This window comes from Balaenoptera physalus (genome assembly GCF_965194825.1).
Source record: "Balaenoptera physalus genome assembly, chromosome: 1".
In the NCBI taxonomy this organism is placed as follows: domain Eukaryota; kingdom Metazoa; phylum Chordata; class Mammalia; order Artiodactyla; family Balaenopteridae; genus Balaenoptera; species Balaenoptera physalus.
The window spans coordinates 134,578,795-134,598,051 of NC_138882.1; the positions used below are offsets into that span (position 1 = coordinate 134,578,795).

Consider the following 19,257-nt stretch of genomic DNA (forward strand, 5'->3'; position numbering starts at 1 on the left):
AGAGCCAGATAGGTTCTCTCTTCAGTGCTGTCTGTACCTTCCTCCCTCATCTGAAACTCTTCCTTGCATTTCAGTTTGTATTTTCTCCATGCCCAATTAAATGAGCCTTCAAGAGACAAGTGTCTCTCTCCTAGAATGCTGATAGAAGGAAAAGCCAATAAGCACATTCTTCCGTTTTGTTTTTGTTTTTGTTTTGTTTATACTCTATGCATTTTGTGGCTGTCCTATTTTTCTATTTTGAAACGATAGCCCTTTGGGAATGAGAGAAAGTTTGCTAGTATGGTGCTAGAAATGTGGAGGGGCTGACCTTTGCTATGAAAGGATTGAATGCTATCCACACTAGGATGGAGGGTGAGAAAAACACTCTGCTGTGAATTCATGTTTTCACTTCAAGAAAAAAGGGTCAAGCCCTGAGGTGGTCACTAGAGGTTTTAAAATGTACCTTTTCCCCCGATCATATCACTTACTTTATATCCATTATTTCCTTGTAGTCACTCTCTATTATTATCATCCTTAGCCCAAATAAATATGGATTTCTTAATGTTTCCTCAATCTGTAAGTCCCAGATAATGTTAACTTCCTTGCATTCATTGTTTATTTAATAAATACTACTTGAACACTTGCTTTGAGCCAGTCAATTTACTGAGATCTTCTGTGAAATACTTGCTCCATGTATAAGTTAGGGTGCTTTGGGCTGCATGTAAAAGAAAACACCAAGTCAAAGTTCCTTAAACAATAAGGAAACATTATTATTTCACATAACAAGAAAGCAGCTCCAGAGTTAGTTAATTCAGTGACTCAAAGATTATGCTCTCTCCATTAATTCTGCTCTGTGTTGGGCTAACGGCCCTTATCATCACAGGTTGACAGCTGCAGTTCCAGGCTTTCCATGTAGACACATCCATGTCCAAAGGAAGAAAAGGAGCCATTTCTTCTCTGTGTTTCTTTTCATCTGTGAGGAAACATTTCCCCAAATCCCATGGCTGCCTTCCCTTCACATGTCATTGCTAAGATGTGACTCAGTCATTGCTAAGATGTGACTCATTCATTGCCCAGACTGTCACAAGTCCCTTCTTAAACCTATCACACACAAGTGGAACTACATTACCTAGACTGGTTGAGGCTAATGGGGGTTACATTATATATCTATAAATGTTGTTCTAGAAGATAGATCAGTGAAAAGTTGGAGAAACAATGCTCATTTAGGTCACACTGTGCATCTCACTTTTTTTTGAAGAATGTCATTGGCCATGCACATTACATCCTATTGTCATGAACATTATATGAATAAGAATAATGCAATATTTCAGTTTCAGTTAGGTTGGTAACAAATGTTCTAAATTTGTATTTAAAAATCGAAACAAATATATAATGGTCATTGTCACCTTTGGCTGGATATGATACAATCTTGGTATAAACAAAAAGAACACAGTCTTACAAAAGAATCATTTAGAAAATAATATATCATTATTTAAGAGCAAGAAATTTATCAGTATCTGCAATAGACATCACATTGACATTTCCAAGATTACTTTATAATATAAAGAACAATACATAGCATTCATCTGTTCAAACTCTGAGTCATACATTTAAATTTTAACTGGGTTATATAGATTAGTACTTAAGTAATAATGTGATTCAGTTTAAATCATGGATTAACATAAGGTTATTGCTTTATTTGAAGGTGAAGGGCTGTTTTTTCTCTCCAGAAAGTGCAATCATTTCAGCTTTATCCCATTTTGGTGCCAAGATATGATGAATTGAAAGCAATACAGGAAATCCTTCTCCTTTACAACTGTATGGGCTTGTGTTTTCTGCCCTTCCTATTTTAAAGTAACTCAAATTGCCTTTAATGGGAGCATCCTGGGTATACTCCAGGGAAATAAAGCCAGTTAGACAAATTTGGGCTTAGTGAGACAGCTCTGTTTAAGCAGAAAAAACAGCTTTTACTAGGGTTTTGCATTCTGAAAGACCCAATTTTAATCATGGCTTCACTACTTACTAGCTTTGTGACTTTGGGTTAGTAACACAATCTTTCTGTGGCTTAGTTTCATCTTTTATGGAATAGAAAAGTAGTACTCTATCAATCAGTATTCTTTATAGGAAACAACAGAAGCAAACTATGAAGAATTTAAATAAGAAGTAATTTATTGAAAAGGTATTTTAGGAGCTAATGACATCAGTAAGAGACTGGGGAACCAGGCCTGAGAATAGACCAGGAGCAGGAAATGCTTGAGAGCCAAGAATTAGGAAACTGGAAACTCAGCATGAAACTGTCTGGGCAGGACTGCACTTATACTACCTTGGTCTCTTTAATGAATAACCTCCAATCTCCCTGGGGGGTTTCAAATGTCATGAAGGAGCTTCTGATTCACTGAACTTAGGTCACTGGACATGTTCCTTATGTAGCCTGAGACAGACAAAGGAAATACTTACCTCCTTTGGCTTATATTCTAGAACATGTTTACCTTTAATACTTCTGTAAACAAAGCTACATACAAAGGAGAAGTAGTCATTCTCCAATAGGAAAAACATGTGCTATGTTCATGTGCATGTATTTCTCATTTAATCATCACAAGGACTCTGTGAAGCATTTGAATTTCAGGAACTAGACTCAAAAATGTTAAATAGGAGATTGGTTCAAGATGGAGGAGTAGAAGGACGTGCTCTCACTCCCTCTTGCGAGAGCACTGGAATCACAACTAACTGCTGAACAATCATCGAAAGGAAGACACTGGGACTCACCAAATAACATAATCCAAAGACAAAGGAGAAGCCACAATGAGATGGTAGGAGGGGCGCTATCACAATAAAATAAAATTCCATAACTGCTGGGTGGGTGACTCACAAACTGGAGAACACTAATACCACAGAAGTCCACCCACTGGAGTGAAGGTTCTGAGCCAACGTCAGGCTTCCCGACGGGGGGGTCCGGCAATGGGAGGAGGAATTCCTAGAGAATCAGACATTGAAGCTAGAGGGATTTGGTTGCAGGACTTCGACAGGTCTGGGGGAAATGGAGACTCCATTCTTGGAGGGCACACACAAAGTAGTGTGCGCATAGGCACCCAGGGGAAGGAGCAGTGACCCCATAGGAGACCAAACCAGATCTACCTGCTAGTGTTGGAGGGTCTCCTGCAGGGGTGGGGGTGGCTGTGTCTCACCGTGAGGACAAGGACACTGGCAGCAGAAGTTCTGGGAAGTACTCCTTGGCGTGAGCCCTCCCAGAGTCTGCCATTAGCCCCACCAAAGAGCCCAGGTAGGCTCCAGTGTTGGGTTGCCTCGGGCCAAACAACCAACAGATAGGGAACCCAGCCCCACCTATCAGCAGACAAGCAAATTAAAGTTTTACTGAGTTCTGCCCACCAGAGCAACGGCCAGCTCTACCCACCACCAGTCCCTCCCATCAGGAAACTTGCACAAGCCTCTTAGATAGCCTCATCCACCAGAGGGCAGACAGCAAAAGCAAGAAGAACTACAATCCTGCAGCCTGTGGAAAAAACACCACATTCACAGAAAGATAGACAATATGAAAAGGCAGAGAGCTATGTACCAGATGAAGGAACAAGATAAAACACCAGAAGAACAACTAAATGAAGTGGAGATAGGCAACCTTCCCGAAAAAGAATTCAGAATAATGATAGTGAAGATGATCCAGGACCTTGGAAAAAGAATGGAGGCAAAGATGGAGAAGATGCAAGAAATGTTTAACAAAGACCTAGAAGAATTAGAGAACAAACAGAGATGAACAATACAATAACTGAAATGAAAAATACACTAGAAGGAATCAATAGCAGAAGAACTGAGGCAAAAGAACAGATAAGTGACCTGGAAGACAGAATGGTGGAATTCACTGCTGTGGAACAAAATAAAGAAAAAAGAAAGAAAAGAAATGAAGACAGCTTAAGAGACCTCTGGGACAACAATAAATGCAAAAACATTTGCATTAAAGGGGTCCCAGAAGGAGAAGAGAGAGAGAAAGGACCAGAGAAAATATTTGAAGAGATTCTAGTCAAAAACTTCCCTAACATAGGAAAGGAAATAGCCACCTAAGTCCAGGAAGCGCAGAGTCCCATACAGGATAAACCCAAGGAGATACACGCCAAGACACATAGTAATCAAACTGGCAAAAATTAAAGACAAAGAAAAATTATTGAAAGCAGCAAAGGAAAAACGACAAATAACATACAAGGGAACTCCCATAAGGTTAACAGCTGATTTCTCAGCAGAAACTCTACAAGCCAGAAGGGAGTGGCATGACATATTTCATGTGATGAAAGGAAGAACCTACAACCAAGATTACTCTACCCGGCAAGGATCTCATTCAGATTTGATGGAGAAATCAAAAGCTTTACAGACAAGCAAAAGCTAAGAGAATTCAGCACCACCAAACCAGCTCTACAACAAATGCTAAAGGAACTTATGTAGATGGGAAACACAAGAGAAGAAAAGGACCTACAAAAACAAACCCAAAATAATTAAGAAAATGGTCATAGGAACATACATATCAATAATTACCTAAAACGTGAATGGATTAAATGCTCCAACCAAAAGACACAGGCTTCCTGAATGGTTACAAAAACAAGACCCATATATAAGCTATCTACAAGAAACCCACTTCAGACCTAGGGACACATACAGACTGAAAGTAAGGGGATAGAAAAAGATATTCCATGCAAATGGAAATCAACAGAATGCTGGAGTAGCAATACTCATATCAGATAAAATAGACTTTAAAATAAAGAATGTTGCAAGAGACAAGGAAGGACACTACATAATGATCACGGGATCAACCCAAGAAGAAGATACAACAATTATAAATATAGATGCACCCAACACAGGAGCACCTCAATACATAAGGAAACTGCTAACAGCTATAAAAGAGGAAATCAACAGTAACACAATAATAGTGGGGGACTTTAACACCTCACTTACACCAATGGACAGATCATCCAAACAGAAAGTTAATAAGGAAACACAAGCTTTAAATGACACAATAGACCACATAGATTTAATTGATATTTATACAACATTCCACCCAAAAAGAGCAGATTACGCTTTCTTCTCAAGTGTGCAGGGAACATTCTCCAGGATAGATCACATCTTGGGTCACAAATCAAGCCTCAATAAATTTAAGAAAATTGAAATCATATCAAGCATCTTTTCTGACCACAACACTATGAGATTAGAAATGAATTACAGTGAAAAAAACGTAAAAAACACAAAACACATGGAGGCTAAACACTACGTTACTAAATAAGCAAGAGATCACTGAAGAAATCAAAGAGGAAATCAAAAAATACCTAGAGACAAATGACAATGAAAACACACTGACCCAAAACCTATGGGATGCAGCAAAAGCAATTCTAAGAGGGAAGTTTATAGCAATACAGTCCTACCTCAAAAAACAACAAACATCTCAAAAACAATCTAACCTTACACCTAAAGGAACTAGAGAAAGAAGAACAAACAAAACCCAAAGTTATAAGGAAAGAAATCATAAAGATCAGAGCAGAAATAAATGAAATAGAAACAAAGAAAACAATAGCAAAGATCAATAAAACTAAAAGCTGGTTCTTTGAGAAGATAAACAAAATTGATAAACCATTAGCCAGACTTATCAAGAAAAAGAGGGAGAGTACTTTAATCAATAAAATTAGAAATGAAAAAGAAGAAGTTACAACAGACACTGCAGAAATACAAAACATCCTAAGAGACTACTACAAGCAACTCTATGCCAATAAAATGGACAGCCTGGAAGAAATGGACAAATTCTTAGAGAGATATAACCTTCCAAGACTGAACCAGGAAGAAACAGAAAATATGAACAGACCAATCACAAGTAATGAAATTGAAACTGTGATTAAACATCTTCCAGCAAACAAAAATCCAGGACCAGATGGCTTCACAGGTGAATTCTATAAAACATTTAGAGAAGAGCTAACATCCATCCTTCTCAAACTCTTCCAAAAAATTGCAGGGGAAGGAATACTCCCAAACTCAATCTATGAGGCCACCATCACTCTGATACCAAAACCAGAGAAAGATACTTCAAAAAAACAAAATTGTAGACCAATTCCACTGATGAATATAGATGAAAATATCCTCAAGAAAATACTAGCAAACAGAATCCAACAACACGTTAAAAGGATCATACACCATGATCAAGAGGGATTTATCCCAGGGATGCAAGGATTCTTCAATATACACAAGTCAATCAATGTGATACACCATATTGACAAATTGAAGGAGAAAAACCATATGATCATCTCAATAGATGCAGAAAAAGCTTTTGACAAAATTCAACACCCATTTATGATAAAAACTCTCCAGAAAGTTGGCATAGAGGGAACCTACCTCAACATAATAAAGGCCATATACGACAAATCCACAGCAAACATCATAGTCAATGGTGAAAAACTGAAAGTATTTCCTCTAAGATCAGGAAAAGACAAGGATGTCCACTCTCACCACTATTATTCAACATAGATTTGGAAGTCCTAGCCATGGCAATCAGAGAAGAAAAAGAAATAAAAGGAATCCAAATCGGAAAAGAAGAAGTAAAGCTGTCACTGTTTGCAGATGACATGACACTATATAGAGAGAATCCTAAAGATGCTACCAGAGAACTACTAGAGCTAATCAATGAATTTGGTAAAGTTGCATGATACAAAATTAATGCACAGAAATCTCTTGCATTCCTATACACTAATGAGGAAAAAGCTGGAAGAGATATTAAGGAAACACCCCCATTTACCATTGCAACAAAAAGAATAAAATACCTAGGAATAAACCTACCTAGGGAGACACAAGATCTATATGCAGGAAAGTATAAGACACTGATGAAAGAAATTAAAGATGATACCAACAGATGGAGAGATGTACCATGTTCTTGGATTGGAAGAATCAATATTGTGAAAATGACTATACTACCCAAAGCAATCTACAGATTCAATGCAATCCCTATCAAATTACCAATGGCATTTTTTACAGAACTAGAACAAAAAATCTTAAAACTTGTATGGAGACACAAAAGACCCCGAATAGACAAAGCGGTCTTGAGGGAAAAAAATGGAGTGGGAGGAATCCGACTCCCTGACTTCAGACTATACTACAAAGCTACAGTAATCAAGACAATATGGTTCTGGCACAAAAATAGAAATATAGATCAATGGAACAGGATAGAAAGCCCAGAGATAAACCCACGCACCTATGGTCAACTAATCTATGACAAAGGATGCAAGGATATACAATGGAGAAAAGACAGTCACTTCAATAAGTGGTGCTGGGAAAACTGGAAAGCTACATGTAAAAGAATGATATTAGAACACTCCCTAACACCATACACAAAAATAAACTCAAAATGGGTTAGAGACCTAAATGTAAGACCAGACACTATAAAACTCTTCGAGGAAAACATAGGAAGAACACTGTTTGACATAAATCACAGCAAGATCTTTTTTGATCCACCTCCTAGAGTAATGGAAATAAAAACAAAATAAACAAATTGGACCTAAGGAAACTTAAAAGCTTTTGCACAGCAAAGGAAACTACAAACAAGACGAAAAGACAACCCTCAGAATGGGAGAAAATATTTCCAAACGAATCAACTGACAAAGGATTAATCTCCAAAATATATAAACAGCTCATGTAGCTCAATATTAAAAAAACAAACAACCCAATCCAAAAATGGGCAGAAGACTTAAATAGACATTTCTCCAAAGAAGACATACAGATGGCCAAGAAGCACATGAAAAGCTGCTCAACATCACTAATTATTAGAGAAATGCAAATCAAAACTACAATGAGGTATCTCCTCACACCAGTTAGAATGGGCATCATCAGATAATCTACAAACAACAAATGCTGGAGATGGTTAGGAGAAAAGGGAATGCTCTTGCACTGTTGGTGGGAGTGTAAATTGATGCAGCCCCTATGGAGAACAGTATGGAGGTTCCTTAAAAAATGAAAAATAGGGCTTCCCTGGTGGCACAGTGGTTAAGAATCCGCCTGCCAATGCAGGGGACAAGGGTTCAAGCCCTGGTCCGGGAAGTTCCCACATGCCGCGGAGCAACAAAGCCCATGCGCCACAACTACTGAGCCTGCGCTCTAGAGCCTGCGTGCCACAACTATGGAAGTCCGCATGCCTAGAGCCTGTGCTCCGCAACAAGAGAAGCCACCGCAATGAGAAGCCCATGCACCGCAATGAAGAGTAGCCCCCGCTTGCTGCAACTAGAGAAAGCACACATGCATCAAGGAAGACCCAATGGAGCCAAAAATAAATAAATTAAATTAATTAATTAATTTTAAAAAAATGAAAAATAGAATTACCATATGACCCAGCAATCCCACTACTGGGCATATACCCAGAGAAAACCATAATTCAAAAAGACACATGCACCCCAATGTTCATTGCAGCACTATTTACAATCGCCAGGACATGGAAGCAACCTAAATGCCCATCGACAGACAAATGGATAAAGAAGATGTGGTACATATACACAATGGAATATTACTCAGCCATAAAAAGGAACAAAATTGGGTCATTTGTAGAGACATAGATGGATTTAGAGACTGTCATACAGAGTGAAGTAAGTCAGAAAGAGAAAAACAAATATCGTATATTAACGCATATATGTGGAACCTAGAAAAATGGTACAGATGAACCAGTTTATAGGGCAGAAATTGAGACACAGATGTAGAGAACAAACGTATGGACACCAAGGGGGGAAAGTGGTGGGGGTGGGGTGGTGGGATGAACTGGGAGATTGGGATTGACATGTATACACTAATATGTATAAAATGGATAACTAATAAGAACCTGCTGTATAAAAAAATAAATAAAATAAAATTCGAAAATTCAACAAAAAAAAAAGATCTCTAGAGATACAAGTGATGCCACACTGGCTGTGATGGATAACATTTTTATAGCTACCCTGAAGGAAACTCTAACTCTTACAATTTTCCTTCCAGAATAGGTTATCTTCTTTCAGTACAGAATGCCTAAGCATTATTATTAGTACTACTAATGGCAGAAGGCAATATTCTAAGCACACTGAATACACTAAATCATTTAATTGTCATAAACACCCTAAGGGGTAGGCAGTATTCTTTAAATCCATCATATAAAGGAGGAAACTAAATTACAGAGAGATTGGTAACATAACTTGCTCTAGACCAACAATACAGATGTCAGATGTGAACCCAGGTATCTGGCCTCAGTGCCTGTGCTCTTAACCACTAATTAATTGTTTCTTGATGATTCAGGGTGAGTTAATTCATGAAATTATCTGGAAGTGCAATTGAGCAAATTCCATGGTTCTTTTAATCTTAATAGTCTTCTGAGCTGTCCAATATGGTAGCTACAAGCCACATGTGGCTACTTAAATTTAAATTAATTAAAATCAAATACTGTTAAAAATGGACTTCTTCAGTCACACAGTTAGTGGTTCCTGTATGGGACAGCACAACACTTCCATCACAAAGAGTTCCACTGGCTGGTACTTGTCTAAAGCCACACTAACATTCTCAATAATTGACCACCTACTTTGCTTTTATGAACCTTTTCTTTTTGTAATGCACTCTGCAAATAAAAATGGTAGGTAGAAGTGGCAAGGGTTTTTTTAAAATAATTTTTAAAATTTATTTATTTTAATTTATTTATAAAATAAAAGGTTAAATAATTATTCCAAAGTCGCACCAATAATAAGTAAAATGGTGGAGCCAGTTTTCACGTCTAGATCCACTTGTTTCCAAATTTTACAGTCTTTTTTATTATACCATATGATCTTTGTGGGGGAAAAAATCTCTCTAATTTTACTGAATCATGAATGACATAATCTTTCTGGTTGCAGGCAACACTCAAAGATAGGAATCTGGGATACATTATCTGAATGGTTTATGTTTAAAATCAGAGGAAATCTGTTCATAATAGAAGAAGGGATGCAAGTAGTTCATGGTACATGGTGGCAGAAAAATAAAAATATTTGATTAATTTAGCCAATAATTGATGAAGAATCTGTTTCTGTGAGTTACTGAATGACAACGTAGGTAAAAAGTTATGGCAATGTTTGGGAAAAGAGTGGACTCTGGAGGAATGAAATGGTAAATTTGGAGATGATTCAAGAACATTCAGTACTTCAAATCCCAATTTCAAGGCCTCAGACTTGAATCAGTGAGAGTTCTATTGAAAAAACTGCTCTAGACTCATAAGCAGAAAGTGACTTTTTACAGGGAATTAGGCTGAAAGATTGTTTGAAAAGGCTACAGTAACAGGATCTAGGCTGGCCTCCAGGATTGGCTGCCAGAACATAGTATACCTTTCCACCAAGGAAACTGCTGTACTAGCAAAGGTCAGGAAGCTGCAGAATTCAGGAAGTCTATCACAAAACTATTGCTTCTGGAAAAATCTTGCCTTAATTGGAATCTTGAGATCAGCTGGGAGTAGCCGACACTGTGAACTCCAGAACAACATCATTCCTACTGAGTTTCTTAGGAGCAAAAGGGATTCACATCCCACTTCCTCCCTATCTGTTAAATTAAGTTCTGAATTTCAGTCTTGAGCATATACATTTGATTTTTGGAATATAAATCATGTCTTGAAACCTAATTCCAAAGGAGTCAGAGAATGTCACTTTTAGCTTTCCAGCCTCTGCAGTACAAGAAAACACATCAGACAGTTGTTGGAAAAAAATGCCAAGTAAGCTAATCTGTTCTATTTACCACATCATTAGCATGTTTTAGAAAATGTGGATTTCAAATAGAATTTGGTTGCTGCAAATTTATTACATTGAAAAGAAAATTAATATGCAAATATGACTTCTTAAATTTCAAGGAAAAGTGCATTTGCTTACAAAAGGAAACTTTTGCCCATTTTTACCAAAATATTGTATTTTTATTTGTTTGTTTTACTGGATGCTAGAGTATGTAGGCATCAGAACAAACTATTTACACCATAAGCAAAGTTTCTGAGCAAAACTTTCGTCATTTGTAAATCAGTATTATTTACTCCTCACCTAGCTCATTTTTTTCATTTTTGAACCATCCTGGGCAGCTTTTATATTCAATTTGGCTAATGTTACAAAAATGGGGGCAAATAGTGTGGAAAAGAGTGTGCAAACTCAAAAGGGTTTGAAAGACCTGGATTATGAGCAAATAAGTGACTTGTGGAATTTAGAATAACAATGTGTAAAAGGCATGAAACTCTGGGACCAAAAATAATCAGAAGGGCTACAACCTAAAAGGGTTCAGAGAATAAAATACACACAAGGAGAGAGCTCTTGAGTAGTTACAGAAATTATACTAAAATCATCTGCCTGGGAGACAGCAGTGAGGAAAAGAGAAAAGAAAGTAGTCCCTTAGTAGGTGAAGAGGAGTGTGAATTTTCAGATGTTATTGTGGCATTAGACAAAGCAATACTATGTAGGACTATTTCATCGAGAACATTCCTGATATTGCTCTGCTGGGCTCTCAAAATGATTAATAGGGATTACTCCCTGAAAATGTGATGTGGTCTTATAAAGGAAAGACTGGATGTTTTTAAGATAGATCTTCTTTCGTTTTTCAACCACTTAAGAGGTGCAAAAAATTTCTCTGTATTCTGTTTCTTCTTCATTTTTCTGCTTCTATATGGAGTCGAAGTGGTCAACACCTTTCTAACTGCTAAATCACCTTGCTGTTTTGGACAATCAAGTCAAATCAGTCTTTTGTCTGACCAATATCTCAACTGTTGTATAGAGCATCATGGTGAAAAAACATCTAAAGATGTTAGAGATGGTATGATTTTACCTAATAAAAAGAGGAATAATAGCATTGTTAATTATAATTTAAAGCATTGTTAATATTATTATTATTAATGGCATTTATTGACTTGTTACTGTTACCAGAACTGTGCTAAATACTTTACAAATATCAGCATACATGTTTTTATCTCTAGCTCTTACTTGGTTTGCATTTAGGAAAAATAAAAGACCCCGAACCCTGAAATGTCTGTGTGGGACTCACATAACATACCCTCAGAAAGATATTCCATTAAAAACCAAGCTTCTAACAGTAGAAGCTGAATTAGCAATAGACCGGTTCCAGAGACTAAAAGGGCAAGGCCTGTTTTGTGCCTAATTGGCTATGTTTGAGTCTGAATGTCACCTTGTTTGGGGATATGCTAAAGATAATTGAAGCATCAGCTGGGTCATTAGGAAAGGTGTCTCCCAATCCTTTCATATTCATCTTAGGCCTAAAGAGATAGGTTGAATTTTGCCTTCTTCTCTTTCACCATGAAAATCACAGGGTAACAGACATGGCCAGAAGGGAGGAGAAGAGATGCAGTGAACTTGCCTTTCCTCCTTTCTCCATCTCCTCCCACACACAACTCCGGCTCTGCCATTTCTCCTCTCTCCCCTCCATCTATTCCCAGCATTATCTACTAACTAAACAAAGACTAAAATTACCAAGGTCAGAATCCTGTCTCTCATCTCACTGGAATAACCTTAATCTTGGAGAGTTATTTAATTAGTACTTTTCATGTCTGCTGTTAGAAAACACTGTAGAATCTTTTCATTAGTCGAAAAAGTAGTATAGTTCAGTTATCACTTCCAAATATTAAAAGTTTATTGTGTTATGTTTGATTTCTCATGAAAGCTGGAGAGAGTTTTATATAAGAAAAGTTTGGATCAGATCAGTGTAGTATCATGAAAAGAGTTCTTCGTGAGTTAGGAGTAGTTTCCTGTCGTTGTTGTTCACTAACTGTGTCATTTTGGAGTATCAGTCATCTTCTCTGGGCCTCAGTTTCCCCATCCTTATAAAGAGGATGGAGACTTCAATTTGTATAATGCTGTCCCCATTTTCCAGGCTATGAAAAAATGAGAGATTATTAATACTATTGGATAGAGGCTGATAATATATTTTTAAAAGAAAAACCTACATTGAGAATTCAGCAATAAATTGTTGTCTTAGAACATTTGAGTTGCACACACTTTCTGGTAATATCCAATATATTAAAGGCCTTTCTAAGGTTTCCATATCTTGATTTATTTTAGTCTGGGATTGCTTTCTGAAGGGATAATCTCATTTATGATATTGCCTTTTTAAGATGTAGCAGCATTATACAGAAAGATAAATTTGCACTGCCTGCTAAATGCAAATGATTGCTATTTTGAAGAAATAATTTCGAAGCTTTATTTTATACAGATGTATATGGAGATTCTTATATATTCAAGGGTTATAGGCAGTAGCAATAAATAAAGTTAGCTGACCCTGAGGATGAAAAATATAACATTATGTGAAAGGGAAAAGTATCCTAATACTAGAGGGCAACATCTAGCTGGTATTTTATCCATGTCCCCAAATGGAGTGCTTTAAGATTACTCAAAATGCCATGATAATCGGTGAACATAAAGCCTACTTAAAAAGCTGAGACAGAATGGAGGGCTGATGTCAGCAAAGCTAGTTCTCAGTCAAGGCTCAAAATTCAAGTCCTATTAAGAAGAATATGAAAATAGTTGATCAGTTTATCTTAAAAACCCATATGGTTTTAAAGTTTACACTCCCCAAGAGCATACCAGTTATTTTCCAGAGCATAGAAAACGACCTATACATTTTTGCTCTTTAGTCCTAAGGAATAGAAATCTAGGTGAAGGAAATTCTTAGTGAAAGTGCCATTTTAGAAACCCTTTTGGATACTGCTATTGTGGAAATTACTGTTAAATGCTGAGCACTTTCATTTATTTTACATGTTTTAAGCCAAAAGAAAGAAAGTCTTGGCTATTTAAAATCCACTAACAACAGTTACCTTTCAACAGAGTTGGAACATACCTGACATCATGCTGCCCTGCCTCCTCTCACAATGGGACCCTTTCCCTTTTAGCCTGAATATGGCCTTAGACTCTTTCTCATCACAGCACACCTGGCAGCCACTACCAGTAGATGAGAGTTGGCGCTGAAGATAAAGCCTATGAGCCATACCTGCCTTAAAGGTTTGATATATTCATATGCATAGATCTACGTATGTATATATACAAACAAATGGCTCATTAGAGTCCAATAATCTCTAGAGAATAAGATGTAATGCTGATATCATCAGTTACCATGGATTACTTCAAAACCTCCTAAATGGGTCCCATGCTACTGCTGTCCCCACCCCCGCCCAGTCTATTTGCAACTTTTAAAACATAAGTCATATCATCTCATTCCTTTCCTCAGAATTCTCCATAGGTGTCCCTTTCACTTGGAGTAAAAGCTCAAAACCTTATAACCCTACATGATCTGGCACTCTGCCATTACTCTGACTTCATTTCCTAACTCTTCTGCCTTTGGTCAATGTGTTTCAACCAGACTGGCCTCTGTGCTAGTGCTAGAACATGCCATGCCAGACAGACTCTATCTCATGAGCTTTACACTGGCTATTCCTCTACCTGGAATACACTTCTTCCAGATATCCACATGGCATCTCATTGACTTCAAGTCTTTGCTCACCCGCTTGGTGTGCCCTACACTGACCACCTTCTTTCTAATTGTATCCCACCCTACCACTCTTAATTTCCCTTCCCTGATTAATTTATTTCTTTATCTCACTTATACTAAATAATTTTTGCATTATGTAATTGCCTTCTCCCTCCTCAACTAGAATGTAAATTATAACACGGCAGTGCTTTTTTCACAAGTTTATCCCCAGCATCTAGTGCAGATGATATATAGTTAGCTGTCAATTATCTGTTGAATTAATGACTACATGATTCAATGAATTAATGTTATGCCCACAATGACTCAGGGAAATACAGATGTGAAATAGGCAGTGAGAAAATCTTGATAAACACAGCTCTTACTTGTGTCCAGTTTGGAGACTTGTAATTTGTGGCTTAAAAATAATATCTATAAAAACGTTTTTATTTCATGATGAGTATCTCAAAATCCTCTAACAGCACAAATTCCTATGAAAAACTAAAGAAATGAAAATTTTAAATGGAAAGGCAGAACATAGAAATTTCTGTCATAACATTTGATAGTGCAGTTTCTTTAAAATAGTAATTACTTTCTTGACAAGTATAAAGATTTTTTAATCATAAGAGACTTTGTGAATTAGGTAAATATCTTTCTTCACTGTTTCCCACCACCTAACAGTTTGTTTCATTTTGTTTAGAAAAAATGAGTTCTCTCATGTTAAAAAAAATTCTATGTATGTAAGATGTTTCTCAGCGACTCAGCCCAAAATACCTTTTTCCTACTGTTTCCTAAATTAGTTGTTTAATATTTATGTGTTTCCACTTTGGTAACAACAAAGCTGACAACTATTTGTGTTGTGGGTTTTGTTTCTGTCTTTTGGCTATTTAGTGTATAGAGGTATCAGTATGAAGAGTTAATGGCGCTTTAGAAAATACGCAGGGGTTTAATCTTCATTGCTCTTGATCCAGTGTTTCATCAATATCAAAAGACCTAGTGCTGGAAATGAGATGGTACATTAGTTATGATGCTCAGTGGTTTATAATTTGCTGCAGAAATTAGTCTTATGGTCTTCGGGATTAGGCAAGTATCTAGAAAATAAGGGTACAGGAAGAGTGAGAAAAATAAAGCCCAGAAATAAAAAGGAGAGGAGCAAAAGGCAAATCAATAAATTTTAAACCAATGGCATGAATATAACTTTTACCTACTAAATGACTAAAAACAATTCATCACCAGGCAAGCAAATGAAATAAAAGAGGCAAACAGTTTAAATAAAAAGTTATATTTATAAAAGCAGCCTCTCAAATAAATACTTAAAAGGAAAAAAATGGGGAGGGGAGGATCAAGCAAATCAGTGTCTAAGATTCCATATCATCTCTTACCAGTAAAGTTTACAAAGTGGTTTTATTTTAAAAGGACATACAATGAATATGTTCATTTGTATCATATTTTTAGATTCCACATATAAGTGATATCATATGATATTTGTCTTTCTCTGTCTGACTTACTTCACTTAGTCCAATCTCTAGGTCCATGCATGTTGCTGAAAATGGCATTATTTCATTCTTTTTTATGGCTGAGTAATATTCCTTTGTATATATTTACCACACCTTCTTTATCCATTCACCTGTCACTGGACATTTAGGTTACTTCCATGTCTTGGCTATTGTAAATAGTACTGCTATGAACATTGAGGTGCATGTATCTTTTCAAATTATGGTTTTCTCCAGATGTATGCCCAGGAGTGGGATTGCAGGATCATACGGTAGCTCTGTCTTTAGTTTTTTAAGGAACCTCCATACTGTTCTCCATAGTGGGTGTACCAATTTGCATTCCCACCAACAGTGTAGGAGGGTTCCCTTTTCTCCACACCCTCTCCAGCATTCATTATTTGTAGACTTTTTTGATGATGGCCATTCTGACTGGTGTGAGGTGATACCTCACTGTAGTTTTGATTTTCATTTCTCTAATAATTAGCGATGTTGAGTATCTTTTCATGTACCTTTTGGCTATCTGTATGCCTTCTTTGGAGAAATGTTTATTTAGATCTTATGCCCATTTGTTGATTGGGTTGGTTTTTTTGTTTGTTTGTTTTTGTTTGTTTGTTTATATTGAGCTGTATGAGCTGTTTGTGTATTTTGGAGATTAATCCCTGGTCGGTTTCATCATTTCCAGATATTTTCTCCTATTCTGTAGGTTGTCTTTTCATTTTGTTTATGGTTTCCTTTGCTGTGCAAAAGCTTCTAAGTTTAATTAAGTCCCATTTGTTTATTTTTGTTTTTATTTCCATTACTCTAAGAGACAGATCCAAAAAGAACTTGCTTTGATACATATCAAAGAGTGTCCTGCCTATGTTTTCTTATAAGAGTTTTACAGTATCCAGTCTTACATTTAGGTCTTTAGTCTATTTTGAGTTTATTTTTTTGTTCACTGTTAGAGAATGTTCTAATTTAGCTGTCCCATTTTCCCAGCACCACTTATTGAAGAGACTGTCTTTCCTCCATTGTATAGTCTTGCCTCCTTTGTCATGGATTAATTGACCATGGGTGCGTGGGTTTATTTCTGGGTTTTCTATTCTTTTCCATTGATCTATGTTTCTGTTTTGGGTTTGGTTTTGTTTTTTTGCCATTTACCGTTTTGATTACTGTAGCTTTGTAGTACAGTCTGAAGTTAGACACAGACTCACAGACATAGAAAACAAACTTATAGTTACCAAAGGGGAAAGGGGGTAGTTACTAAAATGTTCACTGGTAGAAATATCTAAATATCTAAAGACTATTCATATGAGACCATGCTCCAAGGAACACCAATCAACTCAAAAGGTTTGTTTTATATTGATACTTGATAGATACAGTTCATTTTTACATTTTTTTGCAATTTTGGAAAGGGAAACCCGAGGAAGCAAAGTGACATCTACATATACTGAATATACGTGGACAAAACCAAGAAAAAGAATTACAATTATCCAAAGGATTTAGGTCTCAAAATGACATTGCATGAAGGATGGTTATAGTAAAGAGAAAGGATTACAGTTTTTAAAAATAGTTGTCTATAGATGCTAAATTCATCACATATTTTGTCCCATGTTTTTCAAGTGGTTGAGCACTGACTGTGTACCCACCGTGCTAGGTTCTGGGGGCAACTTCTAATGGAAAGATAGGGTGGCCTGGGTTTGGGCTTTCTGAAATGCTTTTCTAACTCACCAGCTTGTGACCTCATGCAAGTGCTACATCCATTTCCTTACCTGGTGAAGGTTTAATAATAAAGTCTACCTCATGGAGTTATGAAATGAAATTTATTACATGAAATAAGCATGCAAAACAGTTACAATAATGCTTATCTCTTAATAAGCATTAGTTATTGTTATTATATAAAATAAAGGAATTAGAGTTTAATAGAAGGAGCCTAAGATTTAGAACTGAAAAAAAGCAAATTAGACTCAGGCTCCAATATTTATTAGTCATATTACTTTTAGGTAAGTTATTTGACTGCTCTGAGACCCTGTTTCATTAATTCTAAACTAAGAATAAGTATTCTTACTTTTAAGGGTTCTTTGAGAGAATTAGAGATTAGAGTTGTAAGATGCTAAGTGTAGTTCCTGGTATAGCCTGGGGTACAGCAGTAAACAAACAAAGATTCCATGCCCTTATGGAGCTCCCCTTCTAGTGGAGGAAGACAAAAAATAAACATAATTAATAAGTAAATTATATAGTATATTAGAAGGTGATAAATGCTATTTAAGAAAAAGAGATAGAGAGAAGGAAAAAGGAAAAGAGAGAGAGAGGGGAAAAAAAAGAGAGAGGAAGGGAGGAAGAGTAGTGAACAGTACAAAGTAAAAGGGATGAGGATTTGCAATTTTACTTAATAGTTACTTATTATCCTAAAACCTTATGCAAGTTACTTAACCTCTGTGGCCTCAGTTTCTTCATCTGTAAAATGGGAAAGTAATATTGCCAAAATAGTATTGCCAATAATAAAATTGCTTTGATGCTTAAATGAATTATTCCCTGTATAGAACTTGGAACAATGCCTAGCACATAGTAAACTCACAGTAAACTTAGTAGGTATTGGTTATTAATATTACTACTACTATTATTATTATTATTAATAGGAGTTAGGGAAATATGGCCACTGTAATTATATCGGTTGACTAAAATGTAGTCTACCAACTTCACTGTTTTCAAGCTATTCTAATTATCTAATTTTCACTGTTTCAAAAGCCTGAAAATGTAAAGTGAGCTGTCCTTGAAAATTTCATAGCCAAGTATAATTTAGATAAACCATGTAAAGGAAGCACAGATATTCAAAGCATCCTAAACAATTGTGTAGTTGTAGTTTATTTACATGGAAGCAATCACAGAGCTACTAGGAAACTTTAATAAGCAACAACACCACTGTAGATAACAAAATCAATGACAATATTAATTGCATATTGGCAGGGAAGAAAGATCCCCTACCAGTCAGAGTTTCTGATTATCTCATGACGAGAGCATTCAAATAGTTTAAAATATATCTACTACCTATAACTAAAGATTTTAAACAATGGATATTTAAGCCATATATCATTTGGACTGGGATTGGTGTGAAAATAGTTTCCCAGAAGCAAAGTTTTCTCCCTCAAGCATATATTTACTTTAATTGCCCATCGCAAGGTACGATTGGGTGTCAGAAGGACCTAATAACAGTGAATAAATAACACCTGGATTTCTATTAAATATTTAGCTTGTCTGGAAGAGAAAACAAGTGAGACATCCTTTTATAATGACTTTTTTCTAGTGATTGATTCTACTGTATAGTGAATTTATCTGGATTACATCCAGCCAG

At 36.3% G+C, this 19,257-nt stretch overlaps 1 protein-coding gene and 2 long non-coding RNA genes across 4 annotated transcripts in view; 1 reads left to right on the top strand and 2 right to left on the bottom strand.

Moving 5' to 3' along the window:
- The window catches only part of NEGR1 (neuronal growth regulator 1), an 897,772-nt gene that overhangs the window by 805,638 nt on the left and 72,877 nt on the right, over window positions 1–19,257 (top strand). The gene's annotated exons all lie outside the window — the stretch shown is intronic.
- LOC309641433 overlaps window positions 1–19,257 on the bottom strand; it is a 382,184-nt gene that overhangs the window by 24,079 nt on the left and 338,848 nt on the right. The gene's annotated exons all lie outside the window — the stretch shown is intronic.
- Window positions 1–19,257, bottom strand: part of LOC309641475 — a 48,994-nt gene that overhangs the window by 8,257 nt on the left and 21,480 nt on the right. Inside the window, exon 1 of the long non-coding RNA XR_014252617.1 lies at window positions 1–19,257. This exon is cut by the window's right edge and continues 21,480 nt beyond it. This is a non-coding gene — a long non-coding RNA (uncharacterized lncRNA).